At 46.8% G+C, this 26,633-nt stretch overlaps 1 long non-coding RNA gene across 1 annotated transcript in view; it reads right to left on the reverse strand.

The window, feature by feature from the left end:
- The window catches only part of LOC135232928 (uncharacterized), a 375,578-nt gene that overhangs the window by 160,378 nt on the left and 188,567 nt on the right, over positions 1 to 26,633 (reverse strand). Inside the window, exon 10 of the long non-coding RNA XR_010323549.1 lies at positions 22,724 to 22,819. This is a non-coding gene — a long non-coding RNA (uncharacterized LOC135232928). The remainder of the gene's footprint in view (positions 1 to 22,723; positions 22,820 to 26,633) is intronic.

Raw genomic sequence — 26,633 nt, forward strand, 5'->3', positions numbered from 1 at the left:
CGATGGTCTAAGGCTGTAGGAAGATAAACCACACACAAGTGAAGGACTTAAAGGAACAACCAGATGTTTCAACCCAAAAGGAGCTCTCCAAGAACTCAGCGTAGACAGCTGGCTTAACTGCACAGTCTGATGTGAGAACCCACTGGCTATAGAGCATGGCAGTTACCAAAGTTTTCCTCTTCCTTTTAGTCCCTGGGCAGTGCAAACAGTTAACTACTTGGCTGCTAACCAAGAGGTTGAAGGTACGGGTTTGCCCAGATGTGCCTCTGAAAAAAGCCTGGAGATCTACTGCCAAAACATCAGCCATTGAAAGCCCTGTGGAGCACACTTCCACTCCTACACACATGGTGTCACCACGAGTGGGAACTGACTCCACAGCACCTGGCTTTCCCCCTGAAGAGGGCCCCAGCAGGATTGTCCAGCTCCTTCCTGCCTGAACAATACTATAAATTGCTATAGCCACCACCCAACTTCAGCTTGTCTCACATCAAAGGTGAAGAACAGACATTGAACTTGCTAGAAAAAGGACTAGCCTCCCTCTGATCTTAAGCCAGTTTCCGTTTTTGTCAGATGAGCAGTCAAGACCAGAAGAAGACTTCTAGGTCCCTGCCAGCCCTTCCAGTGCATGACTATGACCCTAACAATATATTTGGATAAAGAACCTCTCTAAACCTTACTTTCCACCCTCTGTATAATGGGCACGCATACCTTGCAGGAATGTTGTTTTTGCGAAATCAACTAGAAAAAGTCCGCATAGGCCCAAACCTTAGTGGTTAGCACATAGTAGGTGCTCAGGAAGCAAAGTTAGTTTGCCTCACCTCCTTTTCCCCTTACCACCTTTTTTTTCATGCCAGTTGCAAAGTCTGCGCTCACAGGCTTGACTGTTAAATTCCAGCCCATTCCACCTGCTTGAGACATCTGCTCTTGACCTGTCCCCTGTGTTCAAATGAATCCCTGGTCTCTGATAACTTCAACAGGACTATAGATAGCTCCTGCTGTCCCATAGCCCTTTGCCAGAGCTGCTGACTGGCCATGCTGGGGCTGAAGACCTCATGGGCTCTGTAGTTTCCACACCAAGAACAGCTGCTACAGAATCAACAGGCTCCTGTCACTTCTCACCACCACCCTGAAATGCTGGAGATAGTTAGCAACAGTGAGGAGACAGCTCTGCTCGCTGTCCACGTGTATCCCAGCAGAATTCCATTCATGAGAAAACTATTATTAGCAAATAGGGCAAAATTCTTGTCCACTCAGTGGCTTTCACCTAGAGAGGAATTATTTTTAGGACATCTATCTCATTATAGAAAATTTGGAGCAATTATAAATGTCCAGAGCAAAATCAGATCTCTCATCCTCAGTAAGTTGGGGTCAGAAAGGACTCATACAAGTGTTGTTGGCTTTGGTAACTCAAAGTGACATACAACTGTAGATAGTTGCACCCACCTTCTGAGTTTGCAGCTCCCCAGAAGTAAAAAATTATAGTAACATCTAACCTGCTTATCCGCGGATGTGGTTTATGTCATTGTTGGCTTTACAAAGCAAGAGACAAAGACAGACCACAAACCAGGCCTTTCATGGTTTGAATTGGGTTTTTTAAAGTGCTACATGTTCTCCATCTCCACTCTCGCCCTGCTACCATCATGCCCCTTGCACATACAGTTGCCATTGAAAAAGTACTAGCTCAATGCTAGGCATTGCAAATGTCACCCACATGCATCTTCTTGGCTGCTCAAAGCAACCCCGTGAGGCAGGCATTATTCTTCCCGTTTCCTCGAAGTGAAAACTGAAGCACAAATTGGATAAGTGGCAGAATCATGATCTGACCTGAGTCTGTCTCATTTATTCATTCCCACAAACGTGTTTCAACAGGAGGCATTGAGGTATGTGATGGAGACACAGAAATAAGACAGACGGAGACTCTACCCCCAAGAAGCTCAGAGATTAGTGAGAACAACTCAAAGAAACTTGGTAAGTGAAGTACAGATACACATGCTTCATGGAAAGTTGGGGAGGAAAGTGTGTGAGAATGCTTTTTGGAATAAGTGATGCCAGGGCTGAGTCTCCCAGTCGGAACTGGCCAGGCAAAGAGAAGACAGGCAGCAAGGTGTTGCAAGAGGAGGGGATGGCGCGAAGTGAAAACTGATCTGGGCCGAGCAGGGAACTACGAGCTGCTCCATGATGCTAGAGCACAAGCGAGAAGGCAGGAAGTCCTGCAAGAGAAGGCTGGGGAGACCGTCAGGGCCTGACCAAGGTGGGGTTGTGTGTGTCATCATGGTAAGAAATGTGGGCTTTACCCTAAGAACAATGGAGGGTCTTTGAAGATTTATAAGCTAGTGAGGGGACCTGGACATGAGCTTTATCAGAGGGATCACTGACAACCATGAGGGTGTGGATTTGAGGAGGAACAGCCTGGAGAAGACCAACTAGGAGGCTGCTGAAGTCTCCCAGGAGAGAGATGGCAAACTCAGACTTGCATAGTGACATTGGGGGTGGAAAGAGTGATCAGAACCAAAAAGATGCTCACAGGGGATGATGAATGGGACTTGGAAATTGCTTGGATGTGTAGTGAGGGAGACCAAAGAATCTAGGATGACTCCCAAGCTGCTGGCTTGGGCAACTAGGAGGATGATGATTCCACTGACTGAGGCATAGCAACTAAGAGGAGGTGCCAGTAGAGTCCAGTTCAAGTCATATGGATCTCCATTCGAACTCCAGCTCTGCTCTATCTTAACTTTACAACCTTGGGCAAGACTCTCAACCCCATCTATGAAGATGAGATGATAGTAGTACCAACCCCATAAGTTGTTGTGAAGATTAAATAAGAAAGTACAGGCAAAGCACTTCATACAATGTCTGGCACTCAGTAGCATTAAACTGACATCTGTTGTTGTTGTTAGTTGCCATCAAGTCGGCCCCCAACTCATGGTGACCCTGTGCACAATGGAATCAGACCATTGTGATCCATAGGGTTTTCATTGGCTGATTTTCAAAAGTAGATTGCCAGGCCTTTCTTCCTAGTCTGTCTAGTCTGGAAGCTCCACTGAAAGCTGTTAATGCAGGCCTCCACTGACAGAGGCGTGGGTGGCTGCACTCAAGGTGCATTGGCCGGTAATCAAACATAGGTCTTCCACACAGAAAGCAAGAATTCTACCTCTGAACCACCACTCACCTCAAATTAACAGTAGCTCTTATTTATATTAGACACACAGATGTGGTTATCTCTTGGAATGTAACCTGTTCCACACAGCTTATGACAGAATGTGTCTGGGCGGAACGTACCCATAAACATTACCTCCTTGACCGTCCCAGTCTCTGCTACCCCTGGGGTATATCCTCAGAATTTCAGAAACGGCTGAACTCGCCAAGCTGAGTTGGGTGCCCTCTGTCGCATCTCACACTCATCATCACCCTAGTAGTCATCACCTGTGCGCCTGCTTCCTCTCAGGGGCAGCGTCCCTCAGGCCAGGGCTGTGCCATTGCCACAGTGGGCTAGTGTAGAGGACCTTGGCATATGTTTATTTACTGAACTGAAGCTGCCAGGTTTTTCCCTTGCTGATGATTTAAGTACAAGCTTCAGTCTGATTCCCCTAATAGGTGACCAAAAGTGGATTTTAAACTGATAAACACAGCTGTGGTCAGCATACTAGTGAATCCCCGCCTTGCCCCGGTCCCCTAGTGCCTGGACTTGAAAGTGTCAGTCTTACCATAAAAGTAATGAGGAACCTTCAGAGTATTGGACACCCATGTGCACATGGGCATCCTTTCACTTAATCCCCAGCCCTGTGAGGTAAGGAGTGTTAACCCCATTTCACAGATGAGCAAACTGACACTCAGCAAGTCTAATGTGCTAAAGGTCATACAGCTGCTAAATGTTTATCTATACTTGAGAGTCAGAAAGCGATTGATGTCTATTCTAGGAATTAGGAAGGTTGATGCTGAGAACACTTAAAAATAGCCCGTACATTTTCCCATTCTTGAAACAGGTTTACTAATCCGGGACAGGACTGAAAAAATCCAGCAAACTGACTCAGTTCCCAGCAAAATGTCATTTCTCCCCATCACTTCGGGACAACCCCAGCAAAGCCTGCAGAGCATAGAAACAGAAAGGGTGGGGTGCGGGAAGGAGAAAAGGGACGAAGAGGAAGCAGCATGAAGGCCATATTGACTTCTGAATCGCCCTGCAGCCTTGGTTGGATTCCGGGGGTGCTTATAAGCAACGAAACACCTGCTGTAAAATCAAAGGCAGGCTGGAGGGCCCACTTCCTGTCTCTAAATATACTCTTTGTTCTGATGGTATCTGATTCCCCTGCGTCATGGAGGATGGCCACTCTTTAAATTGCAAATATCTCAGGAACTCCTCAACCAAAAGGAAGCTTCAGTGTAGAAAGCTAAACTTTCTCAATGGCTGCAGGAAGAGCAAACTCAGGCTCTGCTCAGCTACTGGCCTCCTCCTCACTGTCCCCTGCTCCTCCTGACACTCAGGTTCCTCCCAGCCTTCCTGCTTCTCCCATTCTCCTCACTTCCCCCTGCCCCTCCTCATGCTCCTCTTCCTCACTGTCCCCTTCTCCTCCCCATACTTCTCTTCCTCCTCACTGTCCCCCTGCTCCTTCCCATCCTCCTCCTCCTCACTTCCCCCTGCTCCTCCCCAGCCTCTTCCTCCTCCTCACTGTCCCCTGATCTTCCCCATCCTTCTCCTCGTCACTGTCCCCTGATCCTCCCCATCCTCCTCCTCCTCACTGTCCCCCTGCTCCTCCCCACCCTCCTCCTCCTCACTGTCCCCTGATCCTCCCCATCCTCCTGCTCCTCACTGTCCCCTGATCCTCCCCATCCTCCTCCTCATCACTGTCCCCTGATCCTCCCCATCCTCCTCCTCCTCACTGTCCCCCTGCTCCTCCCCACTCTCCTCCTCCTCCTCCTCACTGTCCTCTGCTCCTCCCCATCTCCCTGCCCCTCACTGTCCCCTGCTCCTCCCCATCTCCCTGCCCCTCACTGTCCCCCTGCCTTTTCTGTCACTCTGCTTCTCCTTCCCCTGCTGCACCCCCTCCCCTTCTTGCTCCTCCCCATGCCCTTGCTTTCCCCAGTCCTCCTGCTGGTCTCCCTGCCAGGGCACCCAAGCCCTCAGGGGAGCGGTAAAAGTCCCACAGTGCTGCTCCTCGTGAATGTTATCAGAGGAAACACTTGAGAACCAAGGAGCAAACAGAAACCCTTCTACACCTGTTGCCACTCTGTCACTTGCTACCTCCGGGCCCCCCAAGCCCCATCCAGGTGTCCTTGTAAGAAGAAAGAGCCCATTCAGGATTGTGGCTGGTGGGTCTTCAGCCAAGTTCCTCCGTCATGGCAGAAAGGAAGGAAAGACTCAATAGGAGGCAGCAGAGCCCGATGGTTTGCCTCATGGCTCTGAGTGGAGCCTGGTTCTTGGCCTCTGACAGATTGAGATTGAGCCCTCAATCTTAGTTTGGTTATCTTTATACTGAGTTGCTAAGAACTGTGACTACCTCAGAGGGTTTTATGAGCATTAGATGAAATAATGCCTCTAAACCACTTAGCCTAGTACATGGTACTAAGATTTGAGAGCTCATGTGCCCACCCTGTGCCTCCTTCCGCCCCACCACTCCCACCCTTGCTCCGCACACATGTACAACATTCCAGAGGAGCTCCAAGTCCAACAGGCTGTTTCACATCTCTGTACATTTCTCCTCCAGCATACTGTGGAAAAGAAGGGCTGCTGAACACTCACTCCCTCTGAGCCTCTGCAAAGTGAGAGCTTATTCACAGAGCTGTGGAGCAGGGTAGTAGACTTGGGATATAGGCAGTCATTAACTTTGTGGCCTTGGACAAGTCACTGAGGTCATTGGTGCTGAGAAGGAAGCCAGTAGAGTAACCTCACCCAGCATTTTACCTTAAAACCATTCCTTCAGAGAACAGTCAATGCATATGGCTCTGGTTGTCTTTACCTCAGAGTGAGGTCACTACCTCCTTAAACCAGAACCCTCTTGTCCCTGCAGCCTGTTTTCCTTAATTTCTTGGATCCTCAGACCAGTCAGTCACTGTTCGCCATTTCTCTCATGAATAATAGAGAGTTTTGCCAAAAGGTTTAATGGTGGGTCACCTGAATCAGTCATGTGCTAGAGCCAGTCCCCATGTGCATCTTTCCTTATGTCTCATTGGTGGTGTGAAATCAGCCATGTTGAAAGTACTTACACCATGGAAATTGGTATATGACACACATCAAGGCTGTTTAATTCTTTCAGAGATCTGGTTGTTAAACATTTCCCAGCATATCACTGGAGCCTATGGGTATACAAGTCAATATATAGGATCCCATTCTACACCCTCAATGTCCCAACCCTATCCTCTTTTTACAGCAGGGAGCCTAGCTAAGGATTAGTAGGCTTCCAAGTGGACAGTTCGCTTTACTAGAGCTGGTAGAGTGCGGAAAGCATGGGACCAAAGCATCAGGACACGTGTCTGCATCCCAGCCCTACCGTTATCATGTGGTCTTTAAAGCATCATTCCTAAAGTCACAGAGTTGGCTGAACCTCATTTTCCTCATCTACAAGAAGATACCCCTGGGAATAGCAAACCAGAGAATGCCTTGAAAATTATGAAGCCCAGCATACTTTACTGTTCTGCTTGTGCTTCACCAAACTTTCAACAATTTTTTCTTCCTCCTAATTAACTTTGATCTTCACGAGCTCTCAGAAAACCACTCGGTGAAGTGCACTTAAAGTCTGGCAAACCCAGGAACAAAGAGCTGCTTTTCGCAGAAGTATTTATAAGATGGGCCCATCTCAAGATCCAAGGTGTGAGCTAAAAAATACGGTGAGAAATTACCCCTAAGCTGGAAAGCATATTCTAGCTTATCACACACCTTCATTTTACAATTGGGGTGACAGAGGCTTGTTCCAGGTCTCATATCAAAACACAGCAGAGCTTCAGAGCAGAAGCATGTAGCAACCCACACTGAAACTGGGAGAAATGGTTGCTTTCCGTAACTTATCCATTGCTGTTGAGTCGAGAGCAACCCTAGCTCATAGTGGCCCTGTAGGACGGAGTAGAACTGCTCCATTGGGCTGCCAAGGAACTGCCGAGTCCTTTTGGTTAGCAAACAATTAACCACTGTGCCATCAGGGCTCCTTCCATTACTTACCCACCCCAATTACAACATGTTTCATGGCCAAACTTTTCTTGAAGAATCAGTATTGTACAAAGCCACTTCAGCCACCCAGCATCCTTTGGCATTGCCCAGTGTGCTGGGCACTCTGCAATGGCTCATCTGACCTTTCGCTCTTTCAGTTGGAAGAGTTGGAAGATATTTCCCAGGTTTCCCTGCAGCTAGGGTTCTGAACGCAAATTAGCTTCCACCAAATGGATGCATTTAGAAGGCAGAAATCAAGTGGATTCCCTCTGCCTACGCTACTGTTGATGCTGGCAAATTAGGTCATAGAAACGTTGGGTTTCCCAGCAGGAGCATTACAATGTCCTTCCTCCCGCTCCTGGGTATCTTGATCTAGCTTCCTAATCCCTGGTTTGCCGCTGCAGGTGTCCATTCTCCCGGAGAAGCAGATACAGCAGCAGCTTCTTACTTCCAACAGCTCTAGAGGTAGTCTTAGATGTAGCCGCTCTCCCAGTGGTCAGTTCTGTATTCTTCTAGGAGTCATTCCAGAGGCCCAGCCCTTCCAATGATTTTGTATTAAACCCCTTTTCCCGTATTAAACTCCTCTCTGCTTTTTTTTTTTTTTTTTTCTGCTTAACGTGGAGCCCTGGTGATACAGTGGTTAAGAGGTACGGCTGCTGGCCAAAAGACGGGCAATTCGAATTCACCAGTTGCTCCTTGCAAACACTATGGCGCAGTTCTACTCTGTCCTATAGGGTCACCATGAGTAGGAATCTAATCAACTCAGTGGCAACAGGGATTTTTTTTTTTGTTTTGGGGTTTTTTGTTTGTTTGTTTATCTGTTTTCTTTTATTTTCTGCTTAACATACCTAGAGCGGTGTCTGTATCCTGCAATAAACCTTGACTGATACATTTGCTCCTAGATTCCCAGATCTCAAAAATTTGTGTACTTTGTGATTTCTCAGGAATGACTACCTGAAAAACCTATGAGTCCATATCAACTCCTTCTGGGACTTTGCAATCAGTTCCCATATGTTGTAGGGGAAGCACTGGAGCTCCGTTCTACGTTGGCTTTTCTATTAATAGACATCAGAATTTACATTATGCTGGCCTTCTTCTTTTTTTTTTTCTTCTTACACACACAAGACAAATCTTCAAAAACACACTAATACAGTTTGATCCTCTACTAAGGAAAATTTTAGGGGTTCAAACTAAAGTATATCCTATCTCAGATTTTGAAGGGTGTCTTAGTTACCTAGTGCTGCTGTAACAGAAATACCACACGTGGACGGTTTTAACAAACAGACATTTACTCTGTCATGGTTTAGGAAGCTAGAAGTTCAAATTCAGGGCACCAGCTTCAGGGAAAGGCTTTTTCTCTCTGTCGGCTGTAGAGGAAGGTCATTGTCATTAATCTTCTCCTGGTCTAGTAGTTTCTCAGTGAGGGGACTCTAAGTCCACTCCCAGTGCTTCTTTCTTGGTGGTATGAGGTTCCTCCTCTCCCTGCTCGATTCTCTCTTTTTTATCTCAAAAGAAATTGACTCAAGGTACAACCTAGTCCTGCAGATTGAGTCCTGCCTCATTAACGTAACTGCCTCTAATCCTGCCTCATTAACGTCATAGAGGCTAGGTTTTACAACACATGAGATAATTATGTCAGATCACAAAATGGCAGACAAACCACACAATACTCGGAATCATGGCCTAGCTAAGTTGAGACACATTTTTGGGGGACACAATTCAATTTGTAACAGGGGAGAAATCCCCTACAGATTGAAAGAAGAGCTGGGGTACCATTCTCGCTCTGCAAAATCTTTCATTTGGATTTTAAAACCAGGGCAAGAACAGTGTCTTCCATTCTTCTGGTCAATAGAACAGGTCCTTGACTGTAACCGTTACATATCCTCTCCAGCAGGGTCACTACAGATCACCCGCTGAGTGGGGAAATATTCAGATGGGGCACTGACCAGGATGGTTGATGTCTGTTCCTTTTTGGCCTCCATGAACACGTACAATGACATAAATGACCCTCTTGCCCACCATCAGTGAGATCACCCTTTGGAAAAGCAAAATCACATGTTCCTTAACCTTCTTCCAATTTCTTCCCAGTCATCTGATTCAAGAACTAATTTCAGATCATCTTCCCATTTTCACTTCATGCTGTGTCATCAAAGCCACGTGTCTGGTTAGTTAGCAGAATTACAAATATACGTCAGTCTCAATGCCAGAGCAAGGAAGGGTTTTCCTGAGGAGTTCACTCTGCCTTCTGGAAGATGATATATGGCAAGGAAATAATGAATACCCACTGTTACAGATTGGATTGTGTTCCCCCAGAATATGTGTTGATGTCCTAGCCTCTGTATTTATAAATATAACCCTGTTTGGTTTTCTTTTGTTATTTAATGAAGTCTTACCAGAGTAGGGTGGGTCTTGAAACTGCTCCCTTCTGGGTTATAAAAAGAACAGAATAGACACAGAGACACACAGTGGGGGAAGACTGACACTGTGTGAGGATCACCTACAAGCCGTGGAACGCCATGGAATCAAGGAAACATCCAGGACAGACAAGGAAGGAATCACTATGGCAGAGAGCCTAACTTGGACTGGCAGCCTCCTGAATTGTGAAGAAATAAATTTCTGTTCTTTATAGCCACCCATTTGTGGTATTTGTGATGTGGCAGCACTAGCTAAAACAGGTGCTAAGTGAATGGTGGAAACACGAGGATGTCAGGCTCTCCCCAGCTCCCCGCCCTTGGCTTCCTCCTCTCCCCATTGCTGGTGCTGAGGCTAAGCAATCCCCAGCTACAGTCTCCGCCCTAACCCAGCTCTGGGACAAACCCAGATGTCAGGCAGGATGGTCTTCCCTCACACTCATTGTCAGTCCAGGTTATGCAAACTCACTGCCGGCTCACCCGTGGACTTGGCCACAGAAGCCTCATAGATGGCCCTTTCCCCTGGCAAACAGGTGCCTCAGGGGATCTCCCCAGACTGTCACTTGAATCAGTTCCGTCAGTCTGGCACATTGCATGCCCTTCAGTTTAGTCGGCTTCAATTTTTTAATTAGGGCAGTGGTGGTTCAGTGGTAGAACTCTCACCTTCCACGTGGGAGACGCTGGTTCAATTCCAGCCAATGCACCTTAAGCACAGCCACCACTCGTCTCTCAGTGGAGGCTTGTGTGTTGCTGTAACGTTGAGTGGGTTTCAGTGGAGCTTCCAGACTAAGACAGAGAAGAAGGAAAGGCCTGGTGATCCACTTCTGAAAACCAAGCAGCGAAAACCCTAGGATCATAATGGTCCAATCCCGTTGTACATGGGGTCGCCATGAGTCCCGTTGTACGTGGGGTCGCCAACTCGAAGGCAGCTAACAACAACAACAAACAAATTTTAATTTTTCCTTAATTGGAAAAGTCATAGATACACATCATTTTAAAAAATCAGAGCACAAGAGGGTATATAATGAAAAAGCAAGCTACTCTCACCTCAGACCCCACATCCTGTTTAACAGAGGCAATGACTATCAGTAGCCTCCTACGTACCTTTCCCAACATTTCCTTTACATACATGTGGCAAACACTATTGGGTGGCTGGCTTAACAGTTTTTCCAAGCTCTGTTTCTTCTCTGTAGTGGCTAGGAAGTCAGATACTGGCTTTCCCAGTCTTCCTTGCAGCTGAAGATGAGCATGTGATCCTGACCTGGCCCGTGAGATGTAAGGGTAAGTCTCCCATAGTGGGAGGCAGAGGGGCAGGTGGCGCCTGGCCTTGACTGGTAACCTTCCCCATGCCTTGTACTTGAATGTGATGTTTGCAGCTGCTGCAGCCATCTTGGGGCCATGAGGTAATAAACAGAAGGATAAAAAGCCAACATACTTCATGGAAGTGAAGTAGAAAAAAGAAAGAAAGAAAGAAAGAATCCTGAAGACATCGTTAAGCAGCTGAACCAACACCAGCAACTGCCTACCTCCAGACTCGGTGTTACATGAGAAAAATAAATCACTCTGTTTTTAGCCAGTGCGAATCAGGTTTTCTGTTACTTGCAGGAAAACCCATCCAATTTGAAACAATATACAAGCATCATTTGTAGATTTTACTTTCGTTTAATGGGTTCGTGCCTTACACAGTGCTCTGTGCCTTGCTCTTTCACTCAGCAATGTGTCTCAGCAATGTCACCATATAACCAAAGCCCCAGAGTATGCCACTGTTTGAATATATACTACAAAAAAAAAACTCTGATCCCTTGCTGATGGACATTTTGATTGCTTCGATTTCATGCTATCACAAACAATACTGAAATTAACAGCTTTGTGCATACTTCTTTACGCACACATGTGAGTATAGCTTGTACAATATATCTGCGGAAGAGGGAGGCTGGCAGACTTTTCCCTTTGGATCCTCTCCTTGCTCCCTACTCAGTCCCTTGAACTTGATATATTGAACCCTCCTTTGCTGTCCTGGACCCAGCATCCTCAAGGGCTCACACTTTGACTCCTCTTGTCTTTTTGGTGCTTCGCTATGCAGTCCTGAATCCTGGGACATCCTCCACCTTGGCCACAGTGCTGGGACCCCACTAACTGCGCTTAGTTTGGATAAGTGGCCTTCAGCCTTCATCCTCCGGAGCTGAAACCCAGGCTGGTGCTAATCAGGCCCTCCTCCAACCTCCACCCCACTTCTCCCGCTCATTGGTACCCTATGCCAGGCCAGACATGCAGACACACAGCACCTGGGTCTGCTCCCCTAGCCCTGCCCCATCACACTGTTTCCAGAGCCTGCCCCCCACCAAGTCTGCCCCTTCCTGCTATGGTTAACTGGTCCGTATCAGGCTGACTGAGGTTGAACTCCCACAGGAAATAGAATGAGCTGCCACACCCCACTCACATCCAGGCTTTGGCCCCTGGTTTCGGCACCTGTAAGCCAGCCGCGGAAATTCACACCAAAAACCCAACCCTAACACAACAACCAAAATTCCACTTGACGGCAGAAGGTGACAAATACCACTTTTGGGTACAGAAGGATGCAACAGAGACGGGAAACCAGATATCTAAGAACATATGACATGCATGTGCAGATTTGTGCACCCACGAAGGCAAGTGTATTTAACATTCTATCAGATCCAGCCGGTTGCTAATCACCATCCTGTGCCCAGCCAGCCAGGGAACGCTAAGAGCTGAAACACATAAGGGGGCTCAGCACGGAGGTGCAGGTCAGTGTAAAACCCTTTGTCCTGGGGCAAAAGGCATCTTCTCTGATTGGCGGGCCTCTGAGCTTCTTGTGCCCTGGCCTGCTGGCCCCTCTCCAGTTCTCTCTCCTAATCACCCAGCCCCCACCTCCTGCCTGCTGCACCTGGGCCCTCCTGGAACAACAAAAAAGCAGGCGTCTTCTGAGACCATCTGGTCCGGTCCCCAGATTTGACCAATAAGGAAACTGGGGCTCAAAGAGAAGAAGTGGCATAGCAAAGTCACACAGTCATTTAATGGCAGAGCCAGGGACAGCAGCACTAAAGCCGTATTTCCTGAGCACCTACTATGTGCTGTGCACTGTCTGCATTTCTTTCTAATGCCCACAACTCTCCTTTAGCTTTGCATTATTGTCCTTATTTCATAGATCAGAAATTGGAAGTGGATGGAAGTTCAGGAACTTGCCCTAGATCACATGAGTGAGTGGCATACAAACTTGGCTGCCTGACTCTCTATTAAGTGTTCCTTCCGCTACCCCATGACATAACTCTTGAAACAAGGGTGAAACTCATGGGGCCGGAAGGAAGAGAAAGAATGCATTAATGAAAGGAATAGTTATTAAACAATGGAAAGGCAAATAAAGCTTCTAAAACAGAATCCAGCAGGTGTTCAATAACAGTTAATGCCTTTCCCCTTGAGTAAGGAACTACTTCAAACACAAAAAGATGGGACACAGGAGACAGCCTGAAAGAGCTCCCAGTGACCAAAGTTAGAACGATTTGAGCAATAAAATAAACAACATCGTATTGGATTATAACCCTAAGTATAAAATAAATAGCTACAAGTCCATACTAATATAAATGAATGGCTGAAATATACAAACGGAGAGAAGAGGCAATTCTCCCTTAAAGAAGAATTCCAAACAGTAACTGATGTAGATACTCCCCACTCCAAGAGGTGGAGCCCAATGACCCCTCCCACCTTGAGTGTAGATTGTGGTTTGTGACTTGCTTCCAAAGAGTACCTGTGAAAAAGGTGGGGAGAGGGGTAACCTTACAATAAAGAAATTGGGCAAACACTACCTTAGCCAGGCGATCAAGGCTAACATCAACAGTGGTAAGTCACGTCCATAGCATGGACCCTTGACATGATGTGATGAAAATGGCAATTCACCTCTGTGGTCTTCCTTCCAAAATTCATGACCCCATTCTAACCACAAGAAAAGCATTAGACAAGCCCAAATTGAGGGCCATTCTACAAAATATTGGAACTCTACTCATCAAAACTGTCAAAGTCAACAAAGTCTGAGAAACTCACAGACCAGAGGAGGCTAAGGAGACATGAAGACTAAATGTAAAGTGATACTCTGGATGAGATCCTGGAACAGAAAAAGAAAGTAGGGAAAAGCTTTTGATGGTATTAGTTGCCTCTGAGTCAATTCCAACTCATAGTGACCCCATCTGTGCGTTGTAGAAGTGCTCCATAGGGTTTTCAAGACTGTGACCTTTTGGAAGCAGATTGCCAGGCTTGTCTCCCAAGGGCCACGAGGTGGGTTCGGACTGCCAACCTTTAGGCTAGTAGACAAGCCCTTAACCATTTGCACCACCCAGGGACTCCTGGGGAAAAGCTAGCGAAATCCAAATAAACTGTGAATTTTAGTTGATAGCGATGTACCAATGGGGGGGGGGTCCCTTAATTATGAAAAATAAACCATAGTAATAAGTTAACAACAGGGAAAACTGGGTGAGGGATATAGGAGAACGCTCTGTAGTATCTTTACAGCTTCTCTGTAAATGTAAAGGCATTCTGGATAAAACGCTTAGAAAAAATAAATAAATAAATGCAGAGATATCTCGATATTCTACCAGGGAAGTCATTCTTAACCCTGACACACATTAGACTAATTCAGGGAGTTTTTTTAAGTGCTGGTGCCCAGGCCCTGCCTCAGATGAAGTGATTCAGAATCTCTGGGGCTGGGGCCTGAGCATTGGAATATTTTCAAGGATTCCTGGAGATTCCAGTGTGTAGGCAAGGTTAAGATGGACGAGTGAGCCAGGGTAAGACATGAGTTAACGCCAGAGGGCTTCCATGGAGTCAGATGGAATTCTAAAAGAATTCTAGAGTTCTTAAAAGACTGGGGGTGGGGGTGGGGGAGCAGTATTGAACTAATTTCCTCCCCCTCCCCACAACAGCTCTGAAGGTTTCATTGTTGAGTCTTGGGCATCTCCCAATTTTCATGTCCTGGACTAGGCTGCTCTTATAATCAGGTAGTTGAGAGGTTCAAATTTCCTCTCGGTGTGAAAATGCAAAGTGACCTGGGCCAACTAGGAAAAGAGCAGGTGTCCTCTTTCACCCAGCTGGGGTCACTGTCCCCTCAGGGGCCCCAAGTCAGCCCTCCCTGTCACACTGAGGTCTCAGACCTCAAGCTCATCAGTACTTGGCTGAACTCCAGCAGGTCAGTCCGGGAGCTCTATAGCCACAGCCAAACCACAGAAAGACCTGGTCTCCCAAGCCCCCCATTGCTGGGCGGTGAGAGGGAGCCATTTCCGACTGGCAGACTGGCCCCTGGCCAGCCAGCGCCTAGATGCCACCCAACACACACCTGAGCAAGGTAAGAGAATAGGTGTGTGTAAACAGTATTTGAAAAAGAAAATAGCTGTACAAATACAGCACTTGTTAACACAGGTGTTTATAGGTGGAATTATTTTTCCAGGGCTGCTATCTCCCAAGCTTCTTTGTGAGTCTGAGCTCACACCTGCAGGGACTTTCCCATTAAGTGAAGACACAAAGGGGAAATGGATAGTGCATATCGATTTTACGAAGCAGGAGGTCAGTGATCAGCTCCAAGCCAGGGTGTTTTTTCACCAAGTTTCCCTTTCTGGACTTACTTTCATTTTTTTTTTTAACCTGCTCTAACAGGATTTAGTCTGTCCTCCACTTCCTGCTTGGCTGAGAAGGCTGCATAGGACCACCCTTAGGTAACCGCAGCAAGAACTGCCATTTCCTGGGGCCAGTGGGCACTGGCTACTTTGTGGGCATTATTATCTTATTCTATTCCTACCCTCAAAGGAGGTGTCACTCTTTGTATCTTGCAGACGAGGAAACTGAAGTAACTTGTCTGAAGTCACAGACCTCCTACATGAAGGACGCTGCTGCAAACATCAAACCAGGTGCAGAACCCAAAGCTGCAGCTAGAAAGGGCCCCAAATATGTCCCCGTGGTGACGCCCTGGGGCAACAGTGGACTTTGTGTACAGTGCTCTCCTCGTGAGGCATCAGGAAACACAAATATACTCGACTTCCAACAGTGAAGTTTATGAATTTGCACCACCTGAGGAAGAAGGTAGTACAGCCAAGTGGCAACGATCAGCAAAGCACTAAAAATTATGGAAGAGAAACTTAAAACTGAGAATTGCCCGTTCTATATGGAGGCCAAAAGAAACTTTGGTTACTCTGGTTATCAGTGAGTCTGTCTGCTTTTGGTAATCGCAGCTGTTTTTGCATTCTGAGCGAGAACTCTGTCCTTTGGAAAGGACATCGCTTCACTAGCCTGTTTATTCATGCAGATGGGAGGCTAGTATTTCCCCATTAGTTGGGGGAAGCCCTCAGTGGTAAAATACCCTCAAATGCAGATTCTTCAGCATGCCGGCTCCCACGCTCTGTTTTGGAGACTGAAAGGCAAGGAGGGGCTGAGGGAGCTAGGAAGGAAGATGGTCACAGACCAGTATTTGGCGGAAGAGGAGCAGCCCCAGGCAACACGGAGGAAAGAAGGGAGATAAGGAGGCGGCCCACAAGAGGCACCCTTTGGGCCAGTCAATGGACTCTAGGAGCAGTGAGAGATATGCGTCCAACAGTGTGTTTCCTCTCGTGTTATCACAGCCTAATGGTGGTGGTGGCAGTGGCTGCCGTTTAGTCAATTCCAACTCATCATGACCCTGTGTTACAGAGTAAAAAGAGTAGAACTGCTTTATAGGGCTTTCTCGGCTGTAACCCTAACTGAAGGAGATTGCCAGGCCTTTCCCTGATGGCGTAGTATGGTTAAGAACTTGGTTGCTAACCCAAACAGTCAGCAGTTTGAATCCACAAGCCACTCCTTGGAAATCCTATGGGACAGTTCTACTCTGTCCTACAGGGTAACAATGAGTTGGAATCAACTCGATGGCAAAGGGTTTTTTTTTTTGGTTCCTTCCATGGCACCATGTGGTAGGTTTGAACCACCAACTTTTAGATTAGTAGCTGAGCACAAACCGTCTGTGCAGCCTTAGTAATGGTAAGGCCAGTTACACATGGCAGCTTTGGGGACTAGAGGGAGGGGCTTTGCCCACACTTGGAGGAGAGCAGAACAGGAAGAGCAGGGGAGGCCAGCCAGTCAGACGCCACTAATGGAGAAGACCAACGTGGCGATCTGGGCTGGAGGTGACCAGGGACAAGCAAAATGGATTTGGGAAAGGGGACTCACTCCCCCAGAATCTTCAGAGAAGCTTGGAAGGGTCTGAGTTTCCTAGAGGTACACAATACGGGACTCACAGACTATATCACTGGGGCACTTGGGGATGAGTGACACCCATGGCAATTGAGCACTTGGGCACATTTGCCATTAACAGCTTTTGATGTAATTGTATCTTTAAACCAAGGGGAAATATCATTACATGGTTTTAGCAGCAAAACACTTCAGCCCAGTTTGAGGCACAACAATGTCTATGGGAATTTTCATCTATTCCCACCTCCCCATTGACACTCCATGCACGGAACAGCAGATGCGGATCAGAGAGATGTGGGACTTTCCAAAGATGAATCTGCTACTTCAGGGCTGGTCCAGGATGTAAATCAGATTTCCTGGTTCCTAGTCTGGGTTTTCCACCCCTGGTGGCACAGTGGTTAAAGCCCTTGGCCACTGTCTGACAGGTTGGCAGTTCGAACCCACCAGCCTCTCAGAGGGGTAAAGATGTGGCCATCAGCTTCCATAAAGATTACATCCTTGGAAATCCTATGGGGCAGTTCTGTTCTGTCTTATAGGGTCATTATGAGTTGGAATCAAAGGCAATGGATTTGGTTTGGGTTTTGTATGACACCCTTTCCTTGCAAAAGGAGGGTCTCTGTGACCAAAGAAGGAAGCCTGGCTCCCCTCCAAATCTCTCTCGCTCCTCCCTGAGACCACATCCACCTCTGCTTCTCCCTCTGGGTGGCAGACAGACCTGCCAAAGCCAGGCTGGCACAGGGCTGAAGCACCAGCTGGAGATGATCAATTTGCCCTGTCACTTGCACAGAAAAAATAGAAAAAAGAGATAAAGAGAAAGAAATGAAACATCAGCTTGAAAACTATCAAGTTCACCACCAAGAAGCTGAAAGGTTTTCCATTTGAACCAATGACAAATCTCTAAAAGATGGGATGATGTCTAATTAGACATTATTTTATGTCACTCTAATTAAGATGACCTCATAACTACTTTTTTCATAACTACAGATCTGCTAAATTACTCGGAAATGATGAGAATGATTGGATAGACTCTCTGCCTGCCAGTTTGGAAGCTCCAGTGCTCAGAGTGCTTCTGTCCTCCTCAGTCACCTCAGTCAGATGCTGCCTTCTGAAGAGCCAGCGAACACCAGAGGAGAGAACGGGAGCAAAGAGAAGCCTGTCCAGAGCATGTCGCAGCCCACCCGCAGGGATTTACCGAGTACCTCTGTGCCAAGGATGTGGATCATACCAAGAAACGGATTTTTCATCAAAGTACATATTTCCTCTTACTATCAGTTTAGGGATCACCACCAAGATGCAAAATGTCCCCCACACACATACACACACACCCCAAAACAAAAAACGAAACCAGTTTTCATCTAGTCAGTTCCACTCATGGTGACTCCATGTGTGTCAGAGTAGAACTGTGCTCTGCAGGGTTTTCAATTGCTGACTTTTTGGAAGTAGACTGCCGGAACTTTCTTCCGAGGTGCCTCTTGGAGGACTCAAACCACCAACCTTTCTGTTAGCAGCCAAGCACTTTAACCGTTCGCACCACCCAGTGTTCCCCCACACACACACACACAACAGTCACAAATACACACATTCCCAGCTGGCAGGTCTCCGATAGAATCTCCCAGAGTCCAGTTTTCAGTCTAGATATGCACACACATCGGGCCATACCTTCTGATCCATTTATCTGTTTCTGCCACCAGCATGTTGCCTAGTGCATCCTAGGTTCTTTGAGATGTTTATTCAACTGTCAAAACCTGAAACATGCAGACACATTCTCAGACAAGCCACGGATGAGTTACCTCCAGCTCTGGCTCTAATGGGGCCCTGGTGGCTCAGTGGCTAAGCATTTGATTGCTAACCAAAAGGTCAGCAGTTTAAATCCACCAGCCGCTCCTTGGAAACCCTATGGGACAGTTCTACTCTGTCCTATAGGGTCACTGTGAGTGGGAATCAACTCAGTGGCAACAGGTTTGGTTTTGGTTTGACTTTCTGGGTCCAATGGAGCATCTTTCACCTGAGCTTCCTGGCTGGGCAAACTATTTCTCTTCCCTTTGGTGCTGCAATTTTTCCTGGGGCCACAGCCCTTGCATTGGCCACAGCCTCGGAGGTACACCCGATCTTAAGGCCCGAGTGTCCCAGGCAGCAGCCTTCTCTCGGCATATTCCGAGGATTGCTCAGCAGCTTATTCCCGACTCACCACAATTTAGTATCTCACAGCGCTGACTTCTCACTCGGCGTTGTGGTGACACTACCTCCCATGAATAATCATGGAATAAAGAGAGATAATTAATATTTAACTTTGCCAGAGGGAAGCACTTCGGGGGAAACCATCTTTGAGTCAGAGGGGCTGATATTTGTCAGCTGGAGGGCAGGACTAATTACAGACATCAGGCAGCAATGACAAGGAGTTGAAAAACAACTTGTCAGCTCCAAAGTGACTTCCAAAGAATGGTTAAATGCCAAGTAACCCAGGCAGGCAAGCTCCGCACACAGGTGGGTCTTCCGTTTTCCACTCCCACCCAACTCTGAAGCCCTGTGGTCAAGGTTAGGGCCCAGGGGCTGCCCAGGCCTTCCTTTCCTGTTTCTTTCACCTTCCTCTGAGTACGCAGAGGCAACCTCAGGAGAGCCACGGTTTCTGTTCACTGGAAGGAATCGTGTAGGGTAGCCATCTACCTGCCCTCCCAGGGCTGGAAGCCCCCTAATCAACCCTCAACTCGCACTCAGAGGTCCACTGACTAGGCTTGAATACCTCCTGGGATGAGGTGCTCACTCCCATTCCTTCAGGTCCCAGGACAGTAGAACGGAGAGAATTAGGGCCTTGGTGTCTCAAAGACCTGGGTACCAGGCCCCTTTGCCTCCAAGCCCACTCCTCCTCCCCCCACGCTGTGCCCTTTATCTTGGGGAAGGGTCTCAAGGCATACACAAGCATCCTAGCCAGAGCCCAGTCTCCATGACAGACTCTCCTTCTCCCTCAGCCCCACATCCAGTCTGCTACCTGGTCCAGGAGAGTCTGCTTCCTCGTATCTGGTATCCATGCCCTCACCCACAGCCACCTGCTACTGTCAGCCAGCATCAGCACTGACTTCCCACAGCATAGGACCTATGAATGAATAGTCATGAAGGAAAGGCAGATCATTAATATTTAACTTCTCGCTTTTTGCTACAGCCTCCTGTATGTGGTCCTCCTCTCCAGTTCCCCCCTCTTACTTCCTACCCCTAAATCCATCCTCTAAAATGCTCTCAGAGCAAGCTTTCCAAAACACACTCCTAACCACATACTTTCCAACTTAAAATGGCCTCCATGCCTCCCTGTGCCTTAAAAACAATGGCCAAACTCCTCAGCAGGGCATTCCAGGCCCTCCACACTTGGCCCCCGACACCTGTCCCTGTGGCATCTTCAGGTGCGGTGTGACTCTCCCCAACCTGAGCCCGCCCCTGTGCACACACACACGCCTCCTGTCCAGCTGTCCTGTCTGCCCCCAGCCCCTCAGACCTCCAGCAACAGTGCCTGTGCCCCACAGCCAAGCCACTAAGTGCATGGCCTAAGACAAGGCACTTTACACTCCTTACACCTCAGTTTGCTCACCTGTCAAATGGGAACAATATGATAACATCTTTCTACCTGGGGGGTCAGAAGCCCTGAATGAAATCCTGTGTATAAAGTACCTGTGACAGTGTCACAGACAGAGTTCGATAAATGTTGGTTGCCTTCCCTCAAAAAATAGCCCAGGCTAGGCCTGTTATCAGAGTCCCTGGGTGGTACAAACAGGTACAAACTTGGCTGCTAACTGAAAGGTTGGAGGTTTGAGCCCAACCAGAGATGCCACAGAAGAAAGGCCTGGAGATCTACTTCCTAAATATCAGCCATTGCAAACCCTCTGGAGCCCTGGCGGCACAGTGGCTAAGAGCTATAGGGAGCCACGGCTGCTGACCAAAAGGTTGGCAGTTTGAATCTACCAGCCACTCTTTGGAAACCCTACGGGCAGTTCTACTCTGTCCTATAGGGTTGCTATGAGTCAGAATTGACTCCACGGCAATGGGTTTGAAAACCCTATGGAGCACAGTTCTACTCTGGCACCTGGGGGCGCCATGAGTTGGAATCCACTCAACAGCAACTCGTTTTTTAAAGTCTGTTACAGGACAGCCAACCCGCAACCAAAACTGGGGTGGGAGAAGTGGAGACAGGGAAATCAAATTAAGCAGGGGAAGAGGGAGGGGAGGGGGCAGGTTCAAAAGGCACCACAGATGGTGTGGGTGCCCGTCACCCGCCCAGGAGACGAAATGCAGGCAGTAATTCAAAGCCTCCGTGAAACAAACTGTAATTATTCTTCTGATAATTTGGATTAAAATATTTACACCGCAAATACATTTGAAACAAAAGCCGTAATAATTTCTTTAGCCCAATTTGCTCAAAACAAGCACAAGAATCCAAGCTGCCTCAAAATGGAAAGGAAAGAGATCTTTTTTTCTCTCTCTCTTCCACCCCACAAAACCAAAGGGCTGAGCCAGCGCAGGCAGGCTGTGGAAGCACTTTTCTCGGCACTCTGCACCCTGTCTCGCTTCCTTTGAATACTCCATCCTGGCTTGACTGGTTTGTAAGGGAAAGGATTTCTCCACTCAAGAGAGTCCCTTGTTGTTCTTCATATGCAGGATGAAGGATCTGTGACGCAGAGCACCCAGCCCGCACACCATCTACCTCCCTCACGGGCTTTTCACACAAGTCCAGGCACCTGGGGAGGGGGCGCGGAAGGAGACGAAGAGAGGAGAAAAAGGGCCTGAGGGCCAGGGAGAGAGAAACCATGGAGAGAGAAACCATGGAGAGATGCACACAGAGAAAGTCAGAGGGAGACGGTAAAAGAGAGACTTGAGAGGCACAGAGAAGCACAGAGAGAGATTAAAAAGTTGAAAGACAGAAAAATAACAGAAGCCAAGAATGGGAAGGGATGGGCTAAAACCAAAAAAAAAAAGTTAAAAAGACAGAGACACAGAGATAGAGAGGAAAGGAGAGAGAGAGAGACAGGAGGAGAAGGAAGAGGAAGAGAATGGAGGAGGAGAAAAAGAAGAAGAAAGCAGGGAGGGGAGGGAAAAGAGAGAATGACCTAATTTATTCCTTTTCCTGGTGTTGCTGACCAGTTCTTTCCAAGGGAACTTGCCTTCCCTTCTGCCTTCAGCAGCTCCAAGCCTCCAAGTGAAGGATCAGCAAGTCAGCCCTCCTAGCTGAGAGAACAGTGATCTATTTCTGGTGAAGACAGGCCAGAAAGAGCATTTAACCCCTCTTTTTCCACTGGTCCCTGAACAGGGCCGAGTAGGCTATGACCTGTCGCCTGGAAGACAGTCCACACAGCCCAGGCCTCTGTTCCTTTGTGAGCTAGCTACTGGATCCATGGCATAGGTGCCTCACCCGAGAAAGAAATCTCCAGGTGTGCCTCTGGCCTGTTGCAGGAAGAATCCCCCATTGGACACACGCCTGCATGGGCATGGGTCCACTGTCCTCCTGGGCACTCATTACAACTCTGGACAGCAATAAGGCTAGCAACTAGGGAGAGGGGGGATAGAGAAACAGATTCCAAGAAGCACTCAAGCTGTTCCTTTAAAAGAGAAAGGGTAAAAAAAGAAGTAGGAGTCCATCCCTGTTTCTTTCCCAAAGTTCCCTACTCGTTAGACTCAGCAAGAAGAACCTGCTTAATTTGGCATTGCAATCAGAGCTCTGTGCTCTGAATTCTAATATGGTCAAACCACGCAGGCCTGGGGCCACTGTGTTACTGCTACAGACCCCGACAACAGCCTCATGGGTGGTATTTTCAGCTCAACTCATGGGACCACTCTCTTGGGATAGTATTTCCAGAAGTCTACAGAAAAATCCTCTGGGCCATGTCTCAGAGTTATATTTTCAGGAAGAACCAATTTCAAGGTGAAGAAGTAAAGAGAGAGCTACGTGGGAATAATCAAAAATATTTCAGCTCACACTTGAGTTGACCAGGTGAGGGGTTATTTTGGCTTCCGTAGGTTGATACTGGACTTGAAAAGAGTCCCAAATGAGGTCCGTAAATGCCTGGGAATCCTGAAACAAACAAACAAACGAAATGTCATCGAGTCAATTTCCAACTCATGGCAACTCCGTGCATGTCAGAGTAGAACTTCTCCATAGGGTTTTCAGTGGCTATGACTTTTTGGAAGTAGATCACTAGGCCTTTCTTCCAAGGCTCCCCTGGGTGAATTTGAACAACCAACCTTTTGGTTAGTAGCCAAGCTCTCAACAGTTTGCACCACTCTGGAATCTGCAAGACTCTTTTATTATTTATCACTTATTTATTATTTGCTTTTTTTTACTTTCACCATTTGCGCAGATGGTACAAAAGCAATGGTGGGTAAAACTGCTGACGCTTTAGTGAGAGTCAAGAAAACGGGCAGTGGCACCAAACAACACATATAGTCATGACACTCTTCACTGCCACACTGTTACCAGAATAAGGTTCTTGCCACTCACTGGTCAAGAATGAGCAGGTAAGGCACATAGTTTTCCACACCAGCAAAGCTTTATCGAAGAGGCTCCCAAGCAGAGACAAGGAGGGTCTAGAGCAACGCTTACCCTCATCTCACAGAACAAAAAACAGGCCCGAGATTTCAAATGTCCTTGGGCGGGAAAAGATTCATGTTTATTCATAGGCACAGGTGGGGATATGTTAACTGAGGTGCGCGCACGGCAGCTTTCCAAGATGGCTCCTGTCCTGACAGCCTCTGGGATTCGTAGCAGTACTTATTATGGTGTGTTACGCCTGCGCAGTCTCTCACTTTCTGGGTTCGATTCCCCAGCTGGGGCTGTAGCCCCTCACTGCCCCTGGTGGAAGGTCACACAGCGGTCACAGGTGGATGTTCTGCGCATGTCCCTGGGCCTGGTTTTCTCCAGCTGCTTCTGAAAGGCAACTTTAAAGAAGTTTGCAGGCTATGTTTAGATACCCTGCCCCACTGTTCTGGGGAATGGCTTTGTTTCTGCACCCTGGCCTATTTCTTGTTGCTTTGTTTCTTCACCCTGACCTATTTCTTGTTACATTGTTTGCAGATTTGGGGGCCCTTCTGTTCCTTGTCTTACTAAGTCCCTAGATTCCACACTCGACCCCCTATTACCTCCCTGATAACTGATAGTATAGTCTATTTCTCTTTTACTTGTTTCTCCTCTAACTGTAGCAGTGTCTTCGCTCTTTCTCATACAGGCACCCTCTGATCTCAGGGCCTTTGCTCCCTGTCTTAACACATGCCAATATCCTGGATGAAGTAGCAAAAATTATTAATTTTATTACATCACCATCCTTGAGTGAGGAGCCCTGGTAGTCCAGTGGTTAAGAGCTCAGCTGCTAAGCAAAAAGTCAGCAGTTGGAATCCACCAGCCTCACCTTGAAAACCCTATGGGGCATTTCCACTCTGTCCCACAGGGTTGCTGTGATTCAGAATCAACTCACTGGCAACTAGTTTGGTTTGGGTTTATTCTTGAGTACTCTTTTTTTTCATATTATTTATAATTTTAATTAATGTGATGGAATGGAAAGTACACATAAAGCACTTCCGCAGCACACTGAAGGGCCGTGGGAAGAAAAAGCCCTTGTGGGATTGAGTTACAAGCTGAACTAGCTACTTTTTTCACAAAACACCATTATTACTTGACAGCTGACAAGCTATGGCTTTTCAGGCTTAGATATTTGGCAGATTTTTTTTTTTTTTTTTGGTAAGTAAAACAGCCGGTCCTGTTATTTCAAGGAAAACAACTGACAGTATTTATTGTCAATCTCAGATTTCATCATTGACAATAATGCTGTCAGTGAAATACTGCCAAGTGAAAGTTAGATTGCTGGAGAACTTGCATCCATCACCATGAGCTCGACTGAGAGTGTTCCAGAGATTTTCTGATGAGATTGATGGTGATATTAATGAGTGTGGTTTCTGGGTGTTGTATGATGAAACGCGTCGACATTTAGAAGACTTGCATAATTTGGCGAACCAGTATTTTCCAAATGGCAATACATGATATAACGAAACCATGCCTGGGTAAAAACTCCACTCAAAGGACAAGATAGAGCAGTAGACTTTAATATAATACAGTACACACATTGCTACCAATGTTTTAAGATGCTACCACTTGTCAAGTTTTCATGTAGTATCAAAGAAGAACTGCCACCATTACCTGAAAAAGCTATTTCATATCACAATCGTAGGAAAAGAATGTTATTGTTGGTGTTAGTTGCTGTCAAGTTGATTCCAACTCATGGGGACCCCATGTGTGCAGAGTAGAACTGCTTTATAGGATTTTCAAGGCTGTGACCTTTTGGAAGGGAACACAGTGGTTAAGCACTCAGCTGCTAACCAAAAGGTCAAATTTGAACCCATCCACCACTCTGAGGGGGAAAAATGTGGCATTCTGCTTCTGTAAAGATCGCGGCCTTGGAAACTCTATGAGATAGTTCTACTCTTTCCTACAGGATTGCTATGAGTCAGAATCGACTCCATGGCAATGGGTTTGGTTTTTTGGCTTTAACCTTTTGGTTTTGACCTTTGGAAGCATATTGTAAAGTCTTACTTCTGAGTTGCCTCCTTGTGGGTTTGAACCTACCAACCTTTCACCTAGTAGTCTAGCATCTAACCATTTGTGCCACCCAGGTACTCCTCTGAAGAGGCTATTTAAACACTAAGTACTTATCTGAAAGGCTAGATTTTTTTCATATGCTTCAATCAAAATAACATAGCCCCCGGACACCCTTTTAGCTCAGTGATGAAGTCACTCCTGAGGTTCACCCTGCAACCAAATATTAGACAGCCCCATAAAACAAAACGAGACTGAATGGGCACACCAGCCCAGGGACAAGAACAAGAAGGCAGGAGGGGACAGGAAAGCTGGTAATAGGGAACCCAAGGTCGAGACGGAAGAGTGTTGACATGTCGTGAAGTTAGTAACCAATGTCACAAAACAATATGTGTACTGTTTAATAAGAAGCTAGTTTGTTCTGTAAACCTTCATCTAAAGTACAATTTAAAAAAAAAAACACATACTCTAACAGATTGAATGCAGAAGTTAACATGAGAATCTAGCTAGCTTCTATTAAGTCTGACATTAAAGAGCTTTGCAAAAATATGAACTAATGGCATCCTTTTTACTATTTTTTGTTTTGGAAAGTATAGTTATTTTTTGATAAAATGTTATTTAAGGTAATATGTAATGGATTTATTATTATTTTTAATGAACTACCATATAAATATTTTTTTAATTACCAGTTATAATTTCTAATACAGTAAACTACGATAGATATCACCCACAGAGACAAAAGCTCTTCAAGGTCCCCAATCATTTTTAAGAGTATAAAGCTGTCTGAGGAGCACTGGTCTAGTCACTTACTACTCAAAGTAGCATGGGCATCTCCTAAAAGCATATTAGAAATACAAAGGCAGGATCCCAGGCCCGAACCCAGACCTGCTGAATCAGATTCTGTATTTTAATAAAAATAAATAAATAAGGTTTGATTAGCATGGGTCTATTTAATATGGAGAATTGCACTCATAGAAGTACTTATGGTTTTTAACTAAGTCCTGATGCTAAGTCCCATTGGACTAACACACCTCTCTTAGCCTGAGGTTTCCCTGAGGCGACATCAACTATCCCACATGCAGACAAGAGGCAGGAAATAAGCCCTAACGAAGTTCAGGCCCTCGCAGTCATTGTAGCAACCAGAGGCAGAGGCATCACAGGTCCACAACCACAAGGCAAGAGATGAGGGCGGGCAAGCCTGGGGAGGGTGGGGACGCTCGCTGTGGCAGTTATGAAGAGGGACAAGGGCCATCTGGCCATGGTGTCTGTGCACGGTGGAGTCAATCCTGAGTCTGTAAATGGG

This window comes from Loxodonta africana, chromosome 12 (assembly GCF_030014295.1).
Source record: "Loxodonta africana isolate mLoxAfr1 chromosome 12, mLoxAfr1.hap2, whole genome shotgun sequence".
Taxonomy (NCBI): domain Eukaryota; kingdom Metazoa; phylum Chordata; class Mammalia; order Proboscidea; family Elephantidae; genus Loxodonta; species Loxodonta africana.